A 21,885-nucleotide genomic window follows, 5' to 3' on the forward strand; every position below is an offset into this window, starting at 1 on the left:
TACACACACATTTATTTCTTTGTTCTTCCGACTGAAAAGATCTAAAAACAATGACACCCTAGTAGCAACAAGCACATATCTTGGTTCCTAAGACCATTCTCCAATATAAGGAACCAAGGATCCCCAGAGAAACTGCTGATTCTTGAACTGAGACAGGAGATATTCCAGACCGGTCTGGAGTAGTTACAGCGCCAGAGAGGAAGGACGTGTGCCCCCACCAAAACATGGTTATGGGAGTGCACCAAAGAAACAGAGAGGCTAACTGAAAGAGCTCCCCGTGGCCAGAGCTACAACACCATGAGCAACAACGTAGGACTAGATTAAAACCCAAAGCATGAAACAAATATCCATGAGCCCATACTGGTATAAGTTAAGTGACTGAATAAATAAATAAATGGGGGAGAATAAAGAAATCTCCCATGCAAAAAGAATTCCAAGTCATGTATGTAGATATTCTGTTCTCAGGGAAGTAGAGTGTGAATGGCCTCATGCAGGCTGTGCGGAGAACAGTCTGGAAAGGGGGTAAGGAGTAACATTATAGGAGTGAACCCCATCTCCACTTTGTCCAGATGGTCCGTCCGGAGGAGCCTCACCAGGGCTAAGTCCTGTGGATGGCAGGTCCCCTGATGCAAATGGCGCTCTTCTTCTGTGGTTCTTCCCTCCAATACCCAGAGGCCAGGTCTACTCATGAGAAAAGCATGAGACAAATCTCGGTAGGGGGAGGGGGAGCATTCTACAAAACACCTGACCAGTACTCTGCACAACTGTCAAGGGCATCAAAACGAGGGACGTTTGAGAAATTGCCACAGCCAAGAGGAACCTGAGGAGACAGGACACCTAAACCTAACGAGGCATCCTGGACGGGGATCCTGCAACAAAGCTCCTTAGATTTAAAACAACAACAACAGCAAACACCTAAGGAGATCTGAGTAAAGCATACACTTCACGATAAGTTTTAAGTTTGGGTTCAGCAGAAGTTGTGAACAGGAGGAGAAACCAGATGTGGAGAGAATGGGAACTCTCTGCACTATCTTCGCACCTTCTCTGACAATTTCAATCTAGTGTAAAATGCCAAGTCCCCTTGCGAAGACAAAACACAAAGCCCCACAACAGATGATAGCGTGAGGCGGGGTCTGAACACTGAGCTCTTACGTGCTCCCTGGGTGGTATGTGGATTGGGTCCTTCTCAAGGGCAGAGTGCCTTGCCTGACGTTCAATGTGAGGTGACAAAACTTCAGAAACGGCATTCATGTGTATACACACACACACACACACACATACACACACGCAACACACACGGATATATGTGTAAAGTCTATGCTCTAGTGACCTGGTACCAGAAGCTCTTCTAGCGGGGGTGAGGCTTCTGGAATGCTCATTAGTAACTGTGAAGGATAAAAGGGCTTCACAAAGGAGAGGCCATGCAAAACTCCAGGTTTGGCTTTGATCCTTTCAAAAGAGCCATGAAAAGAACGGTTTGTGCCCCAAGAATAAGAATCTCCTAGTTAATCACCTGGAGCCCAATCTCAAAAGATCCCATTTGTTCCTGAAGATTTTGCATTTGATTCTTCCTCACCTTGAAGAGAAGGAATCAAAGTGCCTGAGGCTCCCCAGAATTAACCAGATCAAAAGTGATGGGGGAAATTGATAAGGTAAGTTAGAAAACACCAGATTCGAAGAGCTTTCATAGAGTTAAAAAATGTCTCCAAAATGAATTTAATACTCAATGGCCTGTGGTCTAAAGATTTCTTAGGAACATTTTTTAGATCCTCTATGTGCTTGGAAACGTGAGTCAGCTTTCGGCAGCAGTAGGGGGCAGCATTTCTGTTCTCTTGGCCACATTCTACATAATTTACTATTAATAGACAATTAGAATACAAGGGTTTTTCAAGGTCCTACCATCTCCTTTGTTTTCCATTAAAGGATAAGCTTTCTTTACAAATTGCTTTTATTAGAAACAAAATCACATCCTTTGAGAAAAACAAAAAGGAAAAAGAAAACAAAGAAAAAAATAAAGTGACAAATTAATTTCCCCAAACATAATAAAGCTAATTTCATCATCTTGTCCTGGCCATCTGCTTCGTAGATGCTAATCTAACTGCGTTTTCTACTGCCCGATAACTTGCTTAATTCAGTTGGCTCCTGTGACCCTGCTTTTGTGAATAGTTCTCCAAGAGACCTTCCCCTGGTGATTTCTACACCAGGAACCGGCTGAGCCAGGAGCATCTCTCTCTGTGGAGCAGCGGCGAGGCGGCCCCTCTCCAGCTGCCTGTCTGTCCGAGAATGAAGTTTTAAAGAAGGCAGCTACGATGGCCAGAGCTTTAGCTGAACTGCGTTGGGTTATTGGTACCATGGAGCACCTCCTCGGTGTCGGGCAGTGCCCTTTATAGGCACTCGCTGCACTGAATCCTTATAATCTCAGACTTGCTTTCTCTGACTGGTCCCATCATGCTCCTGAGAAATCAAAGTCCGCAGAGGTTAAAACCTTTGCTTAAGCTCTCAGGACCAACCCTGTGTGACCCAATAGCCTAAGCTTTCCGCCACTATTCAGGTAACTCAGGGTGACAGAGTGGGCCGCTTCTAAGCCTGGGCTTCAGCAGAAGCACCAAGTTAAGTGTGAGACAAATGTGCAAAATTAGGATTTCGAGGGAAAATCAGAAAGCCAGTCTCCAGACATTTTCTGCTCTATCAGATGGAGGATATAAAAAGAGAGAAAAGGGTGGTGAGAGGATTTGTTTGAGAGGAGGGTGTCCTTGGAGAACTTGGAGCTGTAAGCCCATCCTCTATGCACCTGCTTTGATGGGGTCATGGGGGATCTTGAGATGAGCCGTCCTGCCATGGTGTGGGATGCTGCTAAGATCTGCCTCCCGCCCTGAGAACCTTGAGGGAGAGAGGGAGAGATGGTGGAGCCAGGGACCATTTCAGGCTGGGGCTGATCTGTAGCCCCTACTGTTAGGCCAAGAAAACTGAGTGTCTCCTAGGAAAGAGTGCACACTGGGGTTCATCTCAGATTCTAGAAGGGGGCCCTTGAAGTGCCCCACAAAAGAAACCCACAGCTTTCAATAGAGCAGGGAACTAGCTTAGGAAGGTACCATCCTAGTAGTCATCTTTCTCCATGCACAGCTCCCTGGAAATAGAGGGGGAAGGCCGGCTGTTTTCACCCTCCCTCTGCAGGGTCCTGATCGGGATTCAAGTTTGGAGCTTCGATTAGTATTACTAGGAAAGATGCTCTAATTCTTCATTTGAGACTCTCTTTGCAAATGATTGTGACCACAGGGCTTTCTGTGAAAGAGCAGAAAGGCCAAGCACTGGGAGAGCCTTAGTCCCAGGGCAGGAAAAAAAACCCCATGGGGCTTTGTCCATGATCCACACACCACATTCATCCAAATCGTTGGTTACAGGAGTAGTCTCAGTTCTCGCTCTGTCAGAATCCCCTGGGGAGCTTTTTAAAAAAACACAGATGTCCAGGGGGCGCCTGGGTGGCTCAGTGGGTTAAAGCCTCTGCCTTCAGCTCAGCTCATGATCCCAGGGTCCTGGGACCGAGCCCCGCATCGGGCTCTCTGCTTAGCAGCGAGCCTGCTTCTTCCTCTCCCTCTCTGCCTGCCTCTCTGCCTACCTATGATCTCTGTCTGTCAAATAAATAAACAAAATCTTAAAAAAAAAAAAAAAAAAACAAACCACAGATGTCCAGGCCCCACATTTGAAGAGCGATTCAGTAGGTTTGAATGACCCACACAACTGCCTTTTTTTTTTTCCTTTTCAATGTTTTCTAGAGAATTCTGATGCCCAGGCAGAGCTGAGAATGATCAGATCATGCTCTACATTGAGATGACGTGGTAATTATCTCTGGAGGGAGGAAGAGGGAGGACCTCACCAGCACTTCAGTTACTTCTTAATGTTCAGATAATCGAGATTATACGGTGAATGGGGTAGCACGGTTGCTCAGTATATGCTCCCGAGGAGGGCCTCAGCACTGCTCTTTCTTGTCTCTCCAAGTCTTAGCATACGGCGGCCGACAAAAGCCGTATGAGAATATGAAAAATCAATGCCCCACCGTCTCTCCAGAAAACAATCTACGTTTTATAGATTAGAGGACTGAGATTCACAGACTCCATTGGCCTCAGGTCCGGCAGTGACCAAGAAGTGAGGCTTTCAGCCCAGGCCTCCTGCTTCCCAAGGGCAGGTTCTCAACCATGGCACCTTCGCCCTTCTGTGAACTGCCACGAACGTGGAGATGAAGTCATTCTCTCTCCTGGCCCCAGGCCCGATCCTGATCCACAGTTTAAGTACTTGAGAAAAGGGGAATGTGATGACAGCGCAAGTGACTGAACGTCAGTGTCAAGACCACTAGGAAACAGGCATCACGTGCCAGGTGATATCCCTTGGATGGAGAACTGGAATTCGGGAAGGGAAGATTTTCCAGCGAGAACTATACCGGAGAATTCAGCCACCTACCAAACACATCAGATTAGAAAGCCCGAAGGGATCTTGCCTGACATTTAGGGCCTTGTTTCTTTTCGTAGGAGGGTGTGGGAAAGAAGCTGTGTGAAGACGGCGGCACACTGTGGCCACTGAGGACAACTCAGCATGAATGAGCTTTTTAAAAACTGCACACGCAATCAACTACCCAGCACCAAGTGGGCGAGACATCAGGGGACAAAATAAATAAATAAAAACCCGTAGTGACATTCCAGGTGCAGAAATCAGACATGCATGTTTTCGTGGAAGTGACCCGGGCTTTGATTCTAGGCAGGAGTCGGTTTGAATTCTGGCTCTGTCACTTACCAACTGACCCGGTGACTCTGGGTAAGCCATGTAGCCTTTGGAAAATCCCCGCAGCCACAACACAAGACTCCCTCAAGATTCGCTGCGCATCTTTTTTTGAGAACCTAGACCAGCCTGGTTGCATATTTAAAACAAGTGGAAAGAGACAGCCCGATAAGGAAAGGCGACTTCACGGCGCATGAAAATTTAATGTCAGTGACAGTCAGGTTTGGCCCTAGTCGGTAGGAAGCATAAATAGCTGTCACCTAATGGCCAGGTCCTCTTGAAAACAGGTTATTCATCTGAGCCCATCTCCCACGGGACAGCTGCAAATACCATCAATAGTGGCACTAAGCAACGGCCTTATTTATAGCCATTTATAGCCAAGATTCCAAAGATAGAAGAGGTCAGGGAGGCTGAATCCTTCTCCAGACTCCCAGATTCCTAGACGGTTGAGAGGTGAGGCGGGAGAACAGGTCTTACAGGATTGTCTGAAGACAGTGGGAAGACTGTCAATGAAAGCAAGACAAGCTGAAAAGGAGAGGTTTGAAAAGAAAGAAGCCACGAAAGGAGGAGATGGAGGTGGTTCTCCCTATGCCTGGCGTGCTGAATCAGCACCCCTCATCTGTGAGACTGCCCATCTCTCAGCTAACACCTAGCCTCCGGTAAGTAGAAGACTTCTCAGAATCTCCCAGCATGCATCCTGGGTCACGTGAGGGCCATCCAGTTCCCCCGGCCACACCTGGCATGAAAGCATTCTCTGATGCCCACAGAATCAAGTCCCAAATCCTTGCCTTGACTTTCAAGACAAGAAGATGCTTCTGGAGATGCCCCTGACTGCCCACTCCTCGCCTTCTCCTCAGCCTAGTGAGACTACTCGTGATTGCTTGGAAAGAAGCACCTCTTTCCAGCCTCAGGGACTTCACTCCTAACGGAGAATGCACAGTCTCCACAAATGGCGATCCTGCATATTTCTCAAAGAACAGCTGGTTCAAATACCACTCTTCCCCCTACCCCAACTTTTCCTGGAGCTTTTCATCCATGTACTTAAGTGTCTTGATTCCTATTTTCCATGTTAAGGTCTCTGAGGGCAGGATCTATGATCATTACCTTCATACCCCCCTTGCAGTTTAGTGCCAGCTTAAGTGCCAAGAAGTGTTTGTTGGATGGATAGATGGATGGATGGATGGATGGATGGAAAGAAGGACAGAAAGAATGGATGGATGTGATGGATTACAAAGAAACCAGCAGGGAACATCACTCATGATGTCACCGTCATCCAGAACGGCCCGCAGATGGAAGGAATGTCCCGGTTATCACAAAATTCTGATGAATGCAGTGCTCCTCCCACACCACCATTCACAGGTTTGACCACTGATAACTACCAGCTCCAATCTACCTTGCATTTCAGGTGGAACAGACAAAACTGCCTTTGGTTGACAAATCACAAAGCACTTGGATATCTCGCAAGGCTCAAGGTGAGGAATCTCCTGGTCGGTGCCGCACTGTATGGTGTGCGAGGGGGGCGGTCTGCAGAGTTGGTGGAAGCATGATTGAAAATACATAATTTTTCTATATTCCCTTCCACAGTGGAGTCTTATAAAGCTCATATGAACATTAAATAGTTTTAACTAGATGACACTACAAACCAGAGGCACAGGGATGGACACGGACACACACACACACACACACACACACACACACACACACACACATTCCAAACTACTCTTCCCACTCTGACACAATGAGCAGCCCTGAATTCAGAAAAAGACAGTAGTAGAAGTCACTATGCACACCAGCCAGAGATCACATTCTGACATCCCTCTCCTGTCTCCTCCTGAATCCCAGCCCTCCCTGGCTTTCAAGCGCTCCTCACCCCAGGCCAAATATCCCCAGACACAGCTCAGGACCACTTCCCAAAGGTACCAGCCCCCAGTGGGGACAGGCGGAGGAAACACACGTCCAACAAGTCAGGCCACTATTATTTTTAACTTGGCTCCTTTGTGCTCACAGGTAGAACCGGTTCTGTGGCACCAGCTTCTCCATCAGGAAAGCAGGGAGAAGAGTGAGGAGGGGTGGGAGGGCACTTCCCTGGCTGGGACAGTATGCTCCAGCCCTGGGGAACTGCCAAGGAGTCCCAGCAGTTCCCTTCCATGAGCATGGTCTTGTGTCATGGCACTCAGGTTTCTCTCCATTGTAAGCAGTATCTCAATTAATTCTCCTGTCTCCTGAGGCAGGGATGGCTACCCCTTGTACAGAGGAGAAAACTGTACTTTGGAGAGGTAAGTGACCCATCTCAGCTGCACCAGATTGGAACCCCGCTCTGTCCTCATCATTAAGCTACACTCCCACTATTTCAGCAGGTAACTGGGAAGACTGTAGCATTCCATGCTGCCACGTGCTCCCGTGCTCGTCCCCTGTCCCCCACTGAGTAGCTGCGGCAGCCTCTGCAGCTGGAGAGGGACAGGAAAGGTGAGCTGCAGCTCACTGGAAGAAACGTCCCCCTGCTTGATTCCCAAGGCAACGCCGACACACTCGGGTGTGATCAGAGGCTCCATCCGAGGTAAACAGATGCCCCGGTGGTGATTCCCTTGTGGAGTTTTGATATATCACACCAGGCACGATATGCCCACCTGGGAGTTTTTTGGTGCCAAGAATGAACAGAAGGGAATGCATTGCAGAAATATTAACCTTGGCAGTCTCCCACCACAGTAAACCGCTGGTTGAGTTTTAATGAAATCTTGCACAAGAGCAGAAACATCTGTATCGCTGGTAAAAATAAACCCCAGCCTGGAACGCATGACCTTCTTTGCACAAGGACGTGACAGACCTGGAGCGGAATGGAAAGAAAGCCTTTCTCCATGATCGGATCAAAGGACTGTTTATGACAGAGAGGACAGGGCTCCTCACCTCTACCTGGGTCAACGTGTGAGGTTCACAGGCTTCTTGCCAATGAAGACCCAGTCTAAATGGGTGCAACTTGAGGTTTCCTAATGGGCTTTTCTGCATTGGAGAGCGAAAGTCCTGCAAACTTGCCTGTCCCCACTGGCTCTTTTCTTCTCTACCCAAAACCATTCTCCAGGATGAATAAACAACAACATACTACTTTGAGCCTGGCTAGCACAATGAGGTCTAATTACTTTAAGTATCCTGAATTAATCGTCCAGCCAAGTCAAAATTAAGAGCATGACCACTGTATCGTATAAAAGATGTAACAAGGTGGGGTCAGTTCTTAGGCCACAGGCGGTCAGAGGGAGGCCTCCGTAATCACGGAGTAAACATCACTGTGGAGGGAGTGTGGCATCTTCTGCTAAGTGGCTTTTCCTCAAAAACAAACAGCACAGGGCCTTCTGAAACCCAGACTCAAGAGAGTCCCCTTGCCCAATCTTCCTCCTCCTCGACGTACAAATCCTCTGTACAAGTTCCATGCCAGGTGTCCCCAGAACGCCAGGATGAAGACCCCCTTCACCTCTAGGGAACCCACCCAACGCTACCTTGGAAAGCTCTTCCTTCCACTGAGTTGAATTTTGATCTTCACTTCGTGCAGAGAACCCCAGAGATTAATCCTTCCAGACCTTCTGCATCATGTCTCCCCCACACCCCTAGATGTACTAACAGTGTTCCTCTTGCCTGTAAATACTCTTCATAGAACAAGGCTTTGGTTCTCTCACTCCCTGGCTGTTCTTCTCCAAACAGGGTGACGAGGAGTAAGGATGACAATGGAGATGATGAACATAAAAGCAATGATGTTAACTCTTCTACATTAAGTACATACTAAACAGCATACGCTCTACTATGCATTTTCTAGGCACTTCTCATTAAATCCTCACAGCAACCCTGGAGCTCAGGATGATCATTCTGTTCAGGTGACGCTCTGGAGAAGTCGAAGCTCACATGCGACCTAACTCACCCAAGGTCACAGAGCTAGTAAGTGATGGTGTTGGCATTTGCACGGAGACTCACTCCAGAGACTGCCCTGTACATCCTCCTGCAGAACAGGGGCCTAGGCCCACTGAGCCACAACCTACCGAAATGGTCCCCCAATGACAGCCTGCTTCATTGTACCTGGGGTTACCGATGTCCCTGTGCCTGCCACCATCCTTGCCCTGGTGGGACACCAAACTGCCTCCCTGTATTGGGAAGACACAGATTTTGAACAATCACGCTGGCGCTCTTTGCCTGGGTAGAAGTAAGCACGAAAGAGGGTCCAGCAAACAAACGTGAGAGCCAGTGAAGACAAAATATCTATCATTCAACAGCCTGGAGAGACGCTGGGCTGGGAGAAGACCCCAGCAAAGAGAGAGGTGAGTGCAGCAAGGCTCATCCCGTGGCCGGAGAGGGCTGGCAGGGGAAGCGGCTTTCCAGGAGACCCAGCAGGGGTTGGGGGGAGAGGGGCAGCTCTGCTTTATTGCCGACTGACTCTCTGCCCACCCATTTTCCCTCCCCACGCTAGGACAGGACCCCGCTGTTGCCGAGCTGGTTGGACTAAATCACAGACAGCAAAAATGACCTGTCTGGCTGCCATATCCCTGATCAAAGCAGACTCATTTCAAAGGTGAACTGTCAGCAACCATCAGACAAGGAAAAATAAACGATAAGGTTACCTCAGGGGTTAAAAAAAAAAAAAAAAAAACTCCCTGAAAAAATAAAGTGCCTTTTGTGCCTCTGAAATTCTCAGTCCTCCTAACTCCATGAGGAAACACAGACACTAATTAAGGAATACGTTTGGGTCCTGGGTGACATTCTAAGGTTCAGGATGGCCCCATGCATGCTTTGTCTCAGGCGGAGACATTTTCTGAAGCTGTGAGCTTAATGAGTTTGTCCAACACCGGCGATCAGGGCCGGAGCCCAGGTGTGTGGGGTTCCCGACGTTTGTCCCACACACCCTCTTGTGTTCATCACGGTGTATGAGAGCACTAAAGTTTTCAAAGGACACACTCCCACACACATACACACACACACACAAATGCACGCCTACAGACACACACACACAGATATCTGTTCTCCTTCCTTTTCACTCTATTGAAAAAAGAGAGGAATCTCCAAGCCACCAAGCTGGAATCACACTCAGCTTACACCTCTGGATAGCTATTTTCAGATCAGTCCAGGGCCTGCATTTTCAGAGTAAAACAATTTGGTCAGGAAAGGACATGACTGGACAGGTCTCAGGATGTCTCCGTAGAAATGGGAAGAAGAGGGGCACCTGGGTGGCTCAGTCAGTTAAGCAGGCCATGATGCCAGGATCCTGAGATCGAGCCCTGCATAAGGCTCCCTGCTCAGCAGGGAGCCTGCTTCTCCCTCTGCCTGCTGCTACCTTGCTTGTGTGCATGTGCTCTCTCTCTCTTTCTAATAAATAAATGAATAAAAAAATTTTTTTTAAAGATTTTATTTATTTACTTGACAGAGAGAGATCACAAGTAGGCAGAGAGGCAGGCAGAGAGAGAAGAGGAAGCAGGCTCCCTGCTGAGCAGAGAGCCCGATGCAGGGCTCGATCCCAGGACCCTGAGACCATGACCTGAGCTGAAGGCAGAGGCTTAACCCACTGAGCCACCCAGGCGCCCCAAAATTTTTTTAAAAGAAATGGGAAGAATAATTACATGGGATGGAAAGGATGGGGAAAATGGAAATGTTCCTTGCTTCTCAAGCCCTGGGGACTTGCTACTACCTATGAAACCTACAGATGGGCCCAGGAGGGGGCAGCTTTGCCTGGAAATCAACTGGGGTCCTCTTTTTCCATTTGTGAAGCTGTGGGTACCTCCAAGTGCTGGAACATCCAGAGGACACACACAAGCCAGGCTTGTCAGAAGTGGGCCCAGTGCCAGTCTGCACCAAACTGCCAGCAAGGACAGAGCGCTCGATTCTGCCGGCAGGGGGGACTGGGGGGAGGTTTGGTCCAGCTGGGGGAGCACAGCAATGCAGCAGTGGTGGGGGGGCACCATAAAACCATCGCTAACGTCCCATCTGCATTAATCAAACAGAGTGTGTCAATTTAGTAAAAGATGAGGGGCTCCCTTGGGCTCCGGGAAGCTGCCAAGATAGGCTCTTTTATCCAAGTTTGAGGCCCTGGGCTGAAACCCAGGGGCAGGCAGTTAAAACAATTTCTCCATCAAATTACTCTCCTGAAAAGGAGCATGTTCCAAGCCTCCCCTTGACTGTTGAAAGTCACATGGGTCCGCACAAAGTAGAGGCTCTCAGGGCTCTGGTGTTCTTGCCAATACATGTGGAGTACGGCGAGGAGAAGACAAAGGAAGGGGTCTCAACGGCACCCACACACCTGTTCTCTTCTTGCTACTGGGGCTACTGCTGCATCTGGGACTCTGTTCCCCTCACGGTTTGCCGAAGCTCGGCAGGAGAAACAAGCAAACGCTGGGCTGTCCTGGCAGAGGAAGGCGACAGACTTTCCAAAGCTCCAGGGATGCCCCGGGCCGCCCATGCCCCACACCAGCACAGCAGATGGCCTGGCCAGCTGCAGCCCAGCACCAAAGGTGACCAGTCTTGGCAGACGCCAGATCCACGGCAGAGGGCCGCCGATTCCAAATCGCACACTGTCTGCCCACACGGAGACCCACTGCGGGGTTTGCTCCATTTGCCTGGGCCGGCTGCTTCGTAGCAGAGTTTTGGTGACAGGGACACAACGGTCTGAGCACTTCTAGAACCGACTCAGTGAAGATCTACAATCTGGAATGCCCTCTCTGTTCTTCCTCACCTTTCCAGATCCTATAAAAATGTTTTCTACTGGCAGGGGGCTTAGGGTCCCTGGGGTCCTTGCAAGTGCGACAGTAGAGTCTCTGAGGGTTCCCGCATGCATCAGAATGCTTCCGATCAACCACCAGGAAGAGGACAAGGGCTAGCACTGCTGCCGCAGAGTAGGCAGGAATAACACCTAAAGTGGATTCACACACTCTTCTGCGAAAACCTTCAATAGCATCCCATTGCCCTCAAGATGAAGTCCCAGCTGGGGCGCCTGGGTGGCTCAGTCGGTTGGGCGTCTGACTTTAGCTCTGGTCACAATCCTGGAGTCCTGGGATCAAGCCCCACAATGGGCTCCCCGCTCAGCTGGTTGCGGGGGGGGATCTGCTTCTCCCTCTGCCCTTCACCTTACTTGTGCTCTCTCTCTCTCTCCCTTGCTCTCTCTTGGATAAATAAATAAATCTTCAAAAAGAATTTAAAAAGGTGAAGTCCCAACTATTTCTGAGCTCTCAGCAAGATCTTTAATGGTCCAGCCTGTGCTCACCTCTCTGCCTTAACTGGCAACCTCCTGCCCTGCTCCCTGAGTGCAGTGGAGGAGACGGGTGCTGAGGGGTTAAAAAAATGCCAGCTAGGGTAGTCCCAGTGTTTCAGGTCTATGGATTTGGGGATTTTGCTTCCAAGAACCCACAGATTAACGGGAGGTCATCAGGTGTACTGGAAAAGTAACAGGCTTTGAACTTTGTTAAACCCAGACTTCAAAATGCTCTCCACCTTCCACTTGATAACCTCAGGCAAGTTACTTAATATTTCCAAACCTCAGTTCTTCTCTCTCAGTACAAAGGCTGTCATGTGAAGGGAGCAGAGAGATAACACAGGTAACACACCCACCATAGTGCTTGGCACAGGGCAAGTTCACGATCCCAAAGCCCCGGCACAGGCTTCCAAAGCAGAGTCACTCTACAGCCGTGCTTGGTCCCCGGTCAGAAACAAGGGCCACCTCCTCCTCCACAGCTTCCCTGCCACCACGGCCCACACGCTCGCCAGTCATCCCCACACGCACGCAAAGGGACACCCTGTGTCCCTTTCAAGCCATTTTCCCACAGCAGAGGAGACTGGCAGTGATGATTTCAAACCAGATTTATGAAAACCCATAACTAGAAGATGAAAATTCCAAATGTCATCTGGATAAGATGGGCCAGATGCTTGGAGAATTGCAAAAGCCTCCAGCCCTTTGCACTAGCAGAGAAGCGGGAGTTGTCAAGGAGCTCATGTCAGAGGGTTTCACTCAGTTGAGAAGGGAGTGCACATGGTCTATGACAGGAAAAAAGAGACACATTCTACGTGGACTGAGTAGGTACACTGCACCTGCTAGATCCACTCAAACACCATCAGCGGCGTTTGGCGTGGGCTCTTATTCCCTGGGAGGTAACAATGTTCCAGGCTTGGCTCACCAGCCCTTCTCCTGGGTGGGTTTGGAATGTGTATCTGTCTACCCCGAGGCCTGTGCCAGGGACCAGAGGGAGGGGAATCAGACCAGGACCACTATGAGAGAAAAGCCCTAGAGGCCATATCATTAGGCCCAGGTTCACACCAACTGGCTTCAGCTGGTCAGAACCACCTCCCACAGATCCCAAAAGCTGAAAGGGAAGGTGAAAATTGTTTCCAGAACACATGGCTTCACCGAGTTCTGACATCAGCCGCATGAGGGTCAGCGCTGTCATCCCTCCACTGTATGGGAGGAGGCTGGTGCTCAGAGAAGCGAAGCAAATTGCCCAAGGTCTGCACGTCTCAAACACAAAGTAGCAGACTAGGAATACAAACTAGGTACTACTAGGTACTTTTTTTTTTTTTTTTAGATTTATTTATTTTAGAGAGAGAGAGAGGGAGGGAGCGCTTGCACACACAAGTGGGAGCAGCAGAGGGAGAGGAAGAGAGACTCTCAAGCAGACTCTGTGCTGAGCGTGGGGTCCACGCGGGGCTCAGTTTCATGACCCGGGAGGTCATGACCACAGCCAGAACCAAGAGTCGGACACTCAACGGACGGCACCACCCAGGCACCCTGGTGTCTCTGATTAGAAACTTCATCCCTTGTCCTAGAATCGGCTTCCCCGTTCCCCCAGACGTTGACCCGTTCCCACTGACTCTCATGACCAGAGCAGCTCAGGTAGTAAGATAAATCATCAACATCATTATCAAAGCATTTAAAAAAAAAAAAAAAAAGGTACAAAAAAGAAAGCAAGAGAGAATGATTTGTATCGGAAAGCTGACCTTGGCCATAGTCTAAGATTAAAACTATCAGTGAATAAAAGAAAAAAAATGCTTTTTAAAAGGCATCTGCTTCACTGACCAAACTGAAAGCCTAAAATCATCTCGGATTCAGGAATCACTAGACAACGAGCTCACTCTCTTGGAACACCAAAGAGGAAGAAGGGCAAGAACCTGCTGGAACATCTCATCTATCGCTCTCCTCTCTAGCTGCTCTCTGTCCCTGGCCTTTTCCTGAGTCACTCAGACCTTTTCTCCTCCTACATCTGTCTGCACACCTCTGTCACATCACTCCCCCGCTGTCAAACCTCCAGGATGCCTCTCATCCTCTGAGATCAAGTCCAGAACCCTTAGCCTGACACTCACAGCTCAGTCTCGTCCCGACCCTCCCTGCCCTCCACAGATAGGCAATGTGGCTTCATGATGGGTGCATGGACCTTAGCATCGGGCTGACCTGGAGTTCGCAACAACTGTCCATTGCCTATTAGCCATGGGACCTTGGGTGCATTACTAAGGCTCTCTGAGGCAAAAATGGGAAGACCTCACTTTCAGAGGGAGAACCGAGATACCATACATAAGATGTGCTCAGCATACTGCATGGAACCTAGTGAATGTTCAAGAAAAAGACACGGGAGAGTTTTAAGCCTTCAGAAGACAGGTTGGTAGCACCGTACTGCTCCATCTCCAATGGCCCATGACCAAGAGCCTCTCTACCACATCCCTCTATGTCCCTGGACATATTCTGCAAGGTCTAGATCAAGACATTGTGATTCTTTCTTTCCTGAGACCTCCCTGGTAGTTGCTGCTTGTTACCACACATCTGGGAGTCACACATGTACCTGGGCTGTTATCTGCCGCATCTTCCCATGGGATACCTTGTCTACAGGCACACAGCACTCACGACTGCCCCCTCTTACTCTCTCCTCCACCTCCACATCCACTGCATGCATGTCCCAGACCCCTTCAGCTAGGCTTCTGGGAGTGATTTAGTTCTGAAAGGCAGGAGCGAGGCAGAGGGGGGCTGACAAGCAAAGTGCAACAGACGGGAGTGACTGTGGAAGCCAGACCCCAGGGTCCAGTATGTGGTGGTCAGCTTCATGAGGTGGGTGGGCCAGAATCACCAGGCCCTCTAGATCTCAGCTAGGGTGGTGTGGTCTCAAAACCAAGAGTACAACCACATCCTCTTAACATCTGTCCTTCCAGCAATTTTGTACGTCACCAATTCTCTGCATTAAATCCCTTCCTGCTCAAGTTACCTAGAATGGTTCCGAGCTCCCGAACTGACTCCAACGGAGTAAGTCCTCGCTTTGCACAGCGTCTCCAGCTCAATAACTTTCTATATCACATTATCTCTTACGGAATCTAGGGCTCAGCCCTGGTCTTAGTTGCTGCTCACTTCAAGAGTCCAGCCAGGGCCCAGATTTATCTCATCCCTGGAAGTTGCCTCCATGCCAACAGGCACCATAGCACCTGTCAAAGCCGCCGGTCTGTGGGACTGACAGATGAGCATGTGTATTACCCAACAGCTCCCATGGCACCTGCAGAATCAGAGCATCTACAGAATCGTGTGCTCAGGAAACCTGGGTTTCCCAGAGCAAACCTGGGTGACAAAATCAGACCTGTCACAGGGACAGATTTTTAACCACACTTCTGAGATGGCTAACTCAGCATTTAATATGAGAATAAAACCTTCTGACAACTCTGTGCCCTTTGATATTTCCTCCTCCTCCCTTCCCTAGTCTGTCTTCCTTTCTCCCTGGTCAAAAAGCCTTCGATTTCCACAAAGTGTGGTACATAAACCACGGTGGCATGCTTTGCAAGAGTTTAGACTGCATACTGGTAAACATCGGATTTTAATAGCTACATATTTATTTCTAGGATCACGTTCCACTATGTCCAATGATACTGCTTTTGCATTTATAGGTGGAATATATAGTTTCCTCTTTAAATGAATTTCCTCAAATTAAGTAGTCAACTGGAAGGAAACTGGTAAATAAATAAGCAACATAAAACGTGGGCAAATTTGGGGGAAAATATATATATATATATATATATATAACCATGGTGTAAGAACGATGGTGTTTGGGTAACAGACTTAAATCTTACAAATATTTTTTGGGGGAATTTCAAATATCTAATCTACTCGGCCTACCAGGATAGTATGAGACAGCTATAAGAATGTTCCTAATTCATTCTAAATAATGTTCTGTCCCACTTCTCTTTGGGGGCTCTTAAAGGAAGACAGTCAGATGAAGTTAGGGATTTCAATAGCCATTTGCAGACTGTGGCACCAGACAGGTAAGTCGACCTCACTTGCTTCACTCCCGTGCCCAGGAAAGGAAGGTAGTGAGCATGCCTGCTTACTCCACGGGGGACTGAGTGAGGCAGAAGGAAGCAGCTACGCCCTCTAAATTAAATCATTCATGTCAATGGTTGTTTTTAGTTTAACTTATTTATCTAAATGCAGTGTGTGTGTGTGCATGTGTGTGTGTATTCCTAGAGTTGGTGGCGGGGGAGGGGGGAAGATCTGCAATAAATTATTCAAATAAATGCTAACTGGGAAAAACGTTAGTATCTAGATACTGTTTTTAACACTACTTGTTTATTTTGAGTCCTTGTAAATATTCATAAATATAAATGATACTGAGGCTAGAATAAACAGCCTACCTCCCTTCCTTCCACTGTAGACAGGGGGATAAGAAGTTTCTGGGCTTCTCAGAATCAGAAGCATCTCCTTTTCCAACTGGCTGTGATCAAACACAGGGGAAACTCCCCGCATCGAAGCTGAAACAGCAGTGGCCACAATGGGTCAGGTGCCCTTAGTGGATGCAAATGCTTGAGCTCTCTTCTCAGGATCTGGTTTCCAAAGAAGCTGGGAAACACTAGCTGTGTTAGGTTGCAGTTGGCACCAAATATAAGCTCGGCCATGGCTGACTTCCTTAGTCATAGGGCTATGGCTGCAAAGCTAAGGTAACTCTAAGGATGCAGATTCACAATTATGAGAGGGAAAGGAAGTGGGTGATTTTCTCTCCAGCCTTCCCCTGAAGATGCTACTGGCACCAAGGTCCCCACCCTCCAAACTCAGCATAAGAAGGCATTAGGGAAAAGGCTAGAAACAATGTCAAGGAAGTAACTCATTATCAACAGAGGATAAGACCAAATTCCCTGTGGCTCTAGCATGGTCATTTTTAGCAGAGCTATCACAAACCACAACCTAGAATATGTTTGATACATATATAGATATGTTTCTTCCACAGAAATAGTTGTTCTACTCACTATAAATAACACCCTGGCTCACAATGTTTCTTGGAGGGTGAGGCCACACGTGCTACATAAAGCAATCGCATTGGGTTCTTCCGCAGCTACAAAGCCTACCCATAAAACCAGCATCTGAGAGTATGCGAGAGACATGGTGTGAGCAAGACACAGCGATCCAGTGTAACCAATGTCACAACTGCACACTTGGTGGAGAATCCTAATGGTTGGAGGGGGAGGAAGCCTTGCTGGCGTGGGTGAGGTAAGAAGGAAGCCCCCTACAACTCCAGACACAGGTGTTCCATTTCAGAAGACTCCGCTCAAGGAGTCTGCCTGTTTGTTCAGTCACTCATTCATTTGACAAATACATATTGGGCCCTAGCTTTGGATCAGCTACTGTACTAGGTACCGGGAATTCAGCAGAAAATCACACATGTGCCCGAAGGTACGGAACTTACCCACAGGTTGAGTGAGATGGATGATAAACAAGTTAATACATTCATTCATAAAGGACAATTTCAGTGCACGTGGAAGGGCAGAGAGTGATGTGAGTTCGTGGCTGAGTGACTGGGGGGGGTGGCGGTCAGGGAGACTTCTCTGAGGCTATGATGAGAAGGAAGTATCATGTGAAAATCTCGGTGAGAATATTCGAGGTCAGGGAACAGCCAAGACAAAGGCTTGAGGTGGCAAAGTTCCAGCAATTGTGAAAAGAACAGAAAGGAGTCCCCTGTGCCTGCCCTCACAGGACAAAAAGGGTAACATGGGATAATATCAGGTGGCAGGGTCAGGGTCAGATGGTATGGGACCTCCCAAGCCATGATGGGGGGGCTGAGTTTATACAATGGGCAGTGCCAGGGAGGTTTAAGTAGGGACCAACATGATCTAAGTTTTCCAAAGGTCACTCTGGCCATCTGTGGGAAGGATGGATGGAGGTTTGGGGCCAGGAGTGGAAGCAGGGAGCCCAGGTACTTGGCCAGTGGAGTAATCCAGGTGCAAGAGGCTTGGGCCAGGTGATGGTAGGGGAGACCCAAGAAAGTGAGGGAAAGCAACCAGTAAAGACTGGGCACACTTCAGCACTGAATCAAAGCTTCCTGAAGGAATAAATTATGACTTGGCTGGAATTCTACCTGATTTGGTTGGCTTTCCTACATTCAATCATCACGAAAGTCAGACGGAATGTACATACAGCCACTAGCTTTAAAGCAGAGACGGATAACAAACATCTTCAAATGTAACAATAACTAATTGTTAGATAAAATATACATTAAGACAAGACGCCTGGGTGGCTCAGTCGGTTGGGTGTCTGCTTTTGGCTCAGGTCATGATCTCAGGGTCCTAGGGTCAAGTCCCACATCGGGCTCCCTGCTCAGTGGGGAGGTTGCTTCTCCCTCTGCCTGCTGCCCCCCGGCTTGTGTGCACGCTCTCTCTCTTTCTGACAAATAAATAAAATCTTTAAAACAAGCACGCATTAAGACAAGCTCAGGGCAGCATCTCCATCCTTATTAAAGAAAATGGCTCACTCAAAAACAAGCTCTCAGGCACACCCTGTCTTCCTCTGCCTCTCCCCTGCCCCCATAATCGGAGCCCATTCTAACTTGGTGGTTTCAAAGTTAAGAGCCCGAAACCTCCCCAGAACAAACTGTAACTTCCAAGGAGGAATGCGCTCTGGCATTGTGCTTCAGTAAACCCAGAAGGCGTGCTGAGATAAGAGTATTAAAGGTACCTATTAATGAAGCCGGAAGTCCTGAATAAAGAAGAGAAGTCCCAGAGGGAGACATAAACCAGAGCCTGCATCCCGGCAGAGGCCGAGTTCCCTAACCGCTGGCAAGCGCAGAGAAGGCCTTTGCTTCCCAGCTTCCTCAAAGAGCAGCAGAGGGGTGGCAGCAGGGAAGACGGAAGGCTTTATTTACTCCGTCCCTCCAGAAGCCCGAGGTGCATGCCAGGCAGCAGAACCTGAGTCTTCAGTGGTTCTGGAAAACTGTTCTTGTTAGAGAGAATCCTGTGCCCCGCAGCAGACCACAGTGTTGGGCGTGGCACTGAGAGGGGACCATGCTCCCCAAGGCTTAGAACCAGATGCCGCTTGGCAGTGAGGGCTCGGGCTTCCAGAAGAACTTATGGAGCAAAGGGGAGAGGCTAAGGGACAGATGGCAGGCGGGAATGTCTGGATATAGGAGTTCCTAAAGCCTGTGATCTGGACCTAAGTATGTGTGTGTTAGGGAGCCAGGCAGAAAGGAAGGCTCTACCTTCATTCTCTGAACTGAATCATCTCCCACCACCACTCAGGTGTAGGAATTAGCCATGCCTATGAAGAACAGGCACCCCCCACCCCAACCCCACGGTAGTCGTTCCTTCATGCGGGTGCAGAGGCAAGACTATACAGGGATAGCAGAAGATGGACACCTGCAAAGCGTCTCCTATGGGCTCAGCACTGTGTCAGTGTCTCTGCTCTCCTAAGGCTGCTACAGAATCCGCTAGAAATCTTAGGGGGGAAGGACTGACCATCTCCATACTAGAGGAGAGTCAATGAGGCCCAGAGAGGGTAACCGGTGCACAGCAGAGCTAGAATCGGAAGGAGGCCATCCCAAGTGCCACGTGCTTCCCACATGGACAGAGCGCTGCCCTCAGCCCTGCTCCTCCCAGCCGACTCTCCTCCAGGAGGCCTGGGTGCCTGGCGTCTGCATGGAAACAGCCCAGGCTTCAAACCCAACCACTCCGCTTGCCCCAAACTCTTACCTAGCTTAAGAAAGTCACAGATTTACTCCGGAACGCTTTCTAAGGTCAGGAAAGAACTCCGCAGCACCCCAGCTCTGCTACTGCGTGTGTTCACCAACAGCAATGGGATGGGGTCTCTCTCCTCTGCAGATGAAGATGGGCCTTTGAGAAGCTCCAGACACAGCTTCTTCCTGCCTAGCACCAGACCTGCCATGCCAATAGTGGCTTCCCATGGGCTCTGCACAGGCTGGGAAGGGAACCTGGAGGGCTTGGCACATACAGGCTGCAGCCGATTGGTGTGTGCAGTGTGTGGGGTGGGGGGAGGAGTGGCAAGAGGAGGGTTTCCTTTGCCTGCCCTCTTCACCTGGCAGCTGGCGAGGTGGTAATGGTTAACTCGGGAGGGGTGCCCCATCCTCCTCTGGTGTCCTTGGTGGGAGTGACGTCAACCCCTGCAGGCCTGGGTTTGTATAACCAGGGTCCGGCAGAGTTCCTAGCAGTGAGTGGTTAAGAGTCTAGATTTTTCAGGCCAGATTGATCTGGGTGCAATTGCGTGGTTCCCCTTCTCACTAACGATGGGACTCAGGGTAAGTTACCATCTTAGGGATTTCATATCTTTATGTATATAGTGGGGATAATAATAGAACTAACGTCACGGGACTATTGTGTGGAGTAAATGAGATGATGCGTGTAAGGCACAGAATGGGGCTTGCCACCTAGCAAGTGCTCAGTACCTGTTAACCCAGAGAAAATACATATTCTTTTTAATCAAATGTCACTGAAGTGAAAGGTCTTCCTTGGAAGCAGCAGCAGACCAACCTTAATAGTCCTTCCTTTTGCAAACAGAAAAAGGAACTTGGGTTCCTTAAGCACTAACTTGGGTGCAGACACCGTGTGGACCACTGCACAAGTCCAGTCTCCTTACCACTTGGGAGGCAGCAAAAGATCTGGCCGTTGACTCAGCACGTCCCAGGTGGGCTGGTGCCTCCTTATGCATGGCCTCTAGTGTACTCAACAATCCTGCTAAGCCAGAATCATTCCTACAGAGGAGGAATCTGAGGCTCAGAGAGGTCAGATAACTTGCCCAGGGTCACACAGCCAGTACGTGGCTGGGATTTGCACCATGACAACAGCAACGTTTTGCAGTCCTTACACTGTGCCAGGGGTTGTTCTGAGACCTTTACATATATTAACCCATTTAAGCCTCAGCACTAAGGAGGTACTGTGATTATCCCCATTTCACAGATGAGAATAACTGAGGCCCAGACGGATTAAGCAAGGTACACAGTGAACAGCTGGGCTGGGCTGGGAACCAAGGCAGGCTGGCTCTAGAGGCCTCGCTTTAACTATTGCCCTTAGTGCCCTAACTACCTCTCAAACAAACAAACAAGCAAACAAACAAACAACAATAAGCCCCAAATCCAAAAATCCGCCCTTGCTCTTCTCACTGCACTATCCTGCCCCTAAGAAATGAAACCTCATGGGTGCAGAGGACACTTTTCTAATAAGAGACAACTGTGTTGGAATAAAAAATGCACTGGGCTGGAAGTCAGAAGACTCTGGGTTGTGACCTTAAGCAAATCACTTTCCCTCTCTGGATTTCAGCTGGCCCAAGTATAAAAGGATTGGTTTGGACTAGAACTTTGCACTGAAAACTTACAGCTTTAACAGTACATGGTTCTCTGAAATGGGCCTTCCCCCTTCCTGAGGAAGACCATGAGGTCCATGGAAATGTGGGCTGAGGTTGCTGACAGGCCCTTCCCAGAGCAGCCAAGGCACGTCTAATGGAAGGAGCCGGCATGTGGCCGAGTGTATGAGAGCCGGCCCACAAGTGAGCATCTGAGCCTGGGAGATCCTGGGCAATTTACCAGGCCCTTGGTTTTTCCCCTTTGGCAAAGACAGGGAAATAACTTGCCTTAGTGGGTTGCTTTGAGGTCATAAAAATGGTCATAAAGCATTTTCCCAGATTCAAAGTCCGGGTTTGCAAAATGCTCTTGAACTCAGCCATGAGAAGAGTAATCAGAGAAGAAGTCGGGACTTTGCAGGATTCCCAGAAAGCAGTCTGAGAATGTGAAGAATCTTCATTACTTCTCCATGCTTCTTGCAGCAGAGTCTGGTCCAGAGAGAAGAAAAAAGGCCCTAATGCTGATTCAAAGCAACTCAGAAGATGTTTAAAACAGTACTGTGCTGTTTGATATACTT

The 21,885-nt window shown here is 48.9% G+C and overlaps 1 protein-coding gene across 6 annotated transcripts in view; it reads right to left on the reverse strand.

Annotated features, from left to right (window-relative positions):
• The window catches only part of NAV2 (neuron navigator 2), a 399,056-nt gene that overhangs the window by 297,412 nt on the left and 79,759 nt on the right, over positions 1-21,885 (reverse strand). The gene's annotated exons all lie outside the window — the stretch shown is intronic.

The sequence above is a fragment of the Meles meles genome, chromosome 8, assembly GCF_922984935.1.
Source record: "Meles meles chromosome 8, mMelMel3.1 paternal haplotype, whole genome shotgun sequence".
NCBI lineage: Eukaryota > Metazoa > Chordata > Mammalia > Carnivora > Mustelidae > Meles > Meles meles.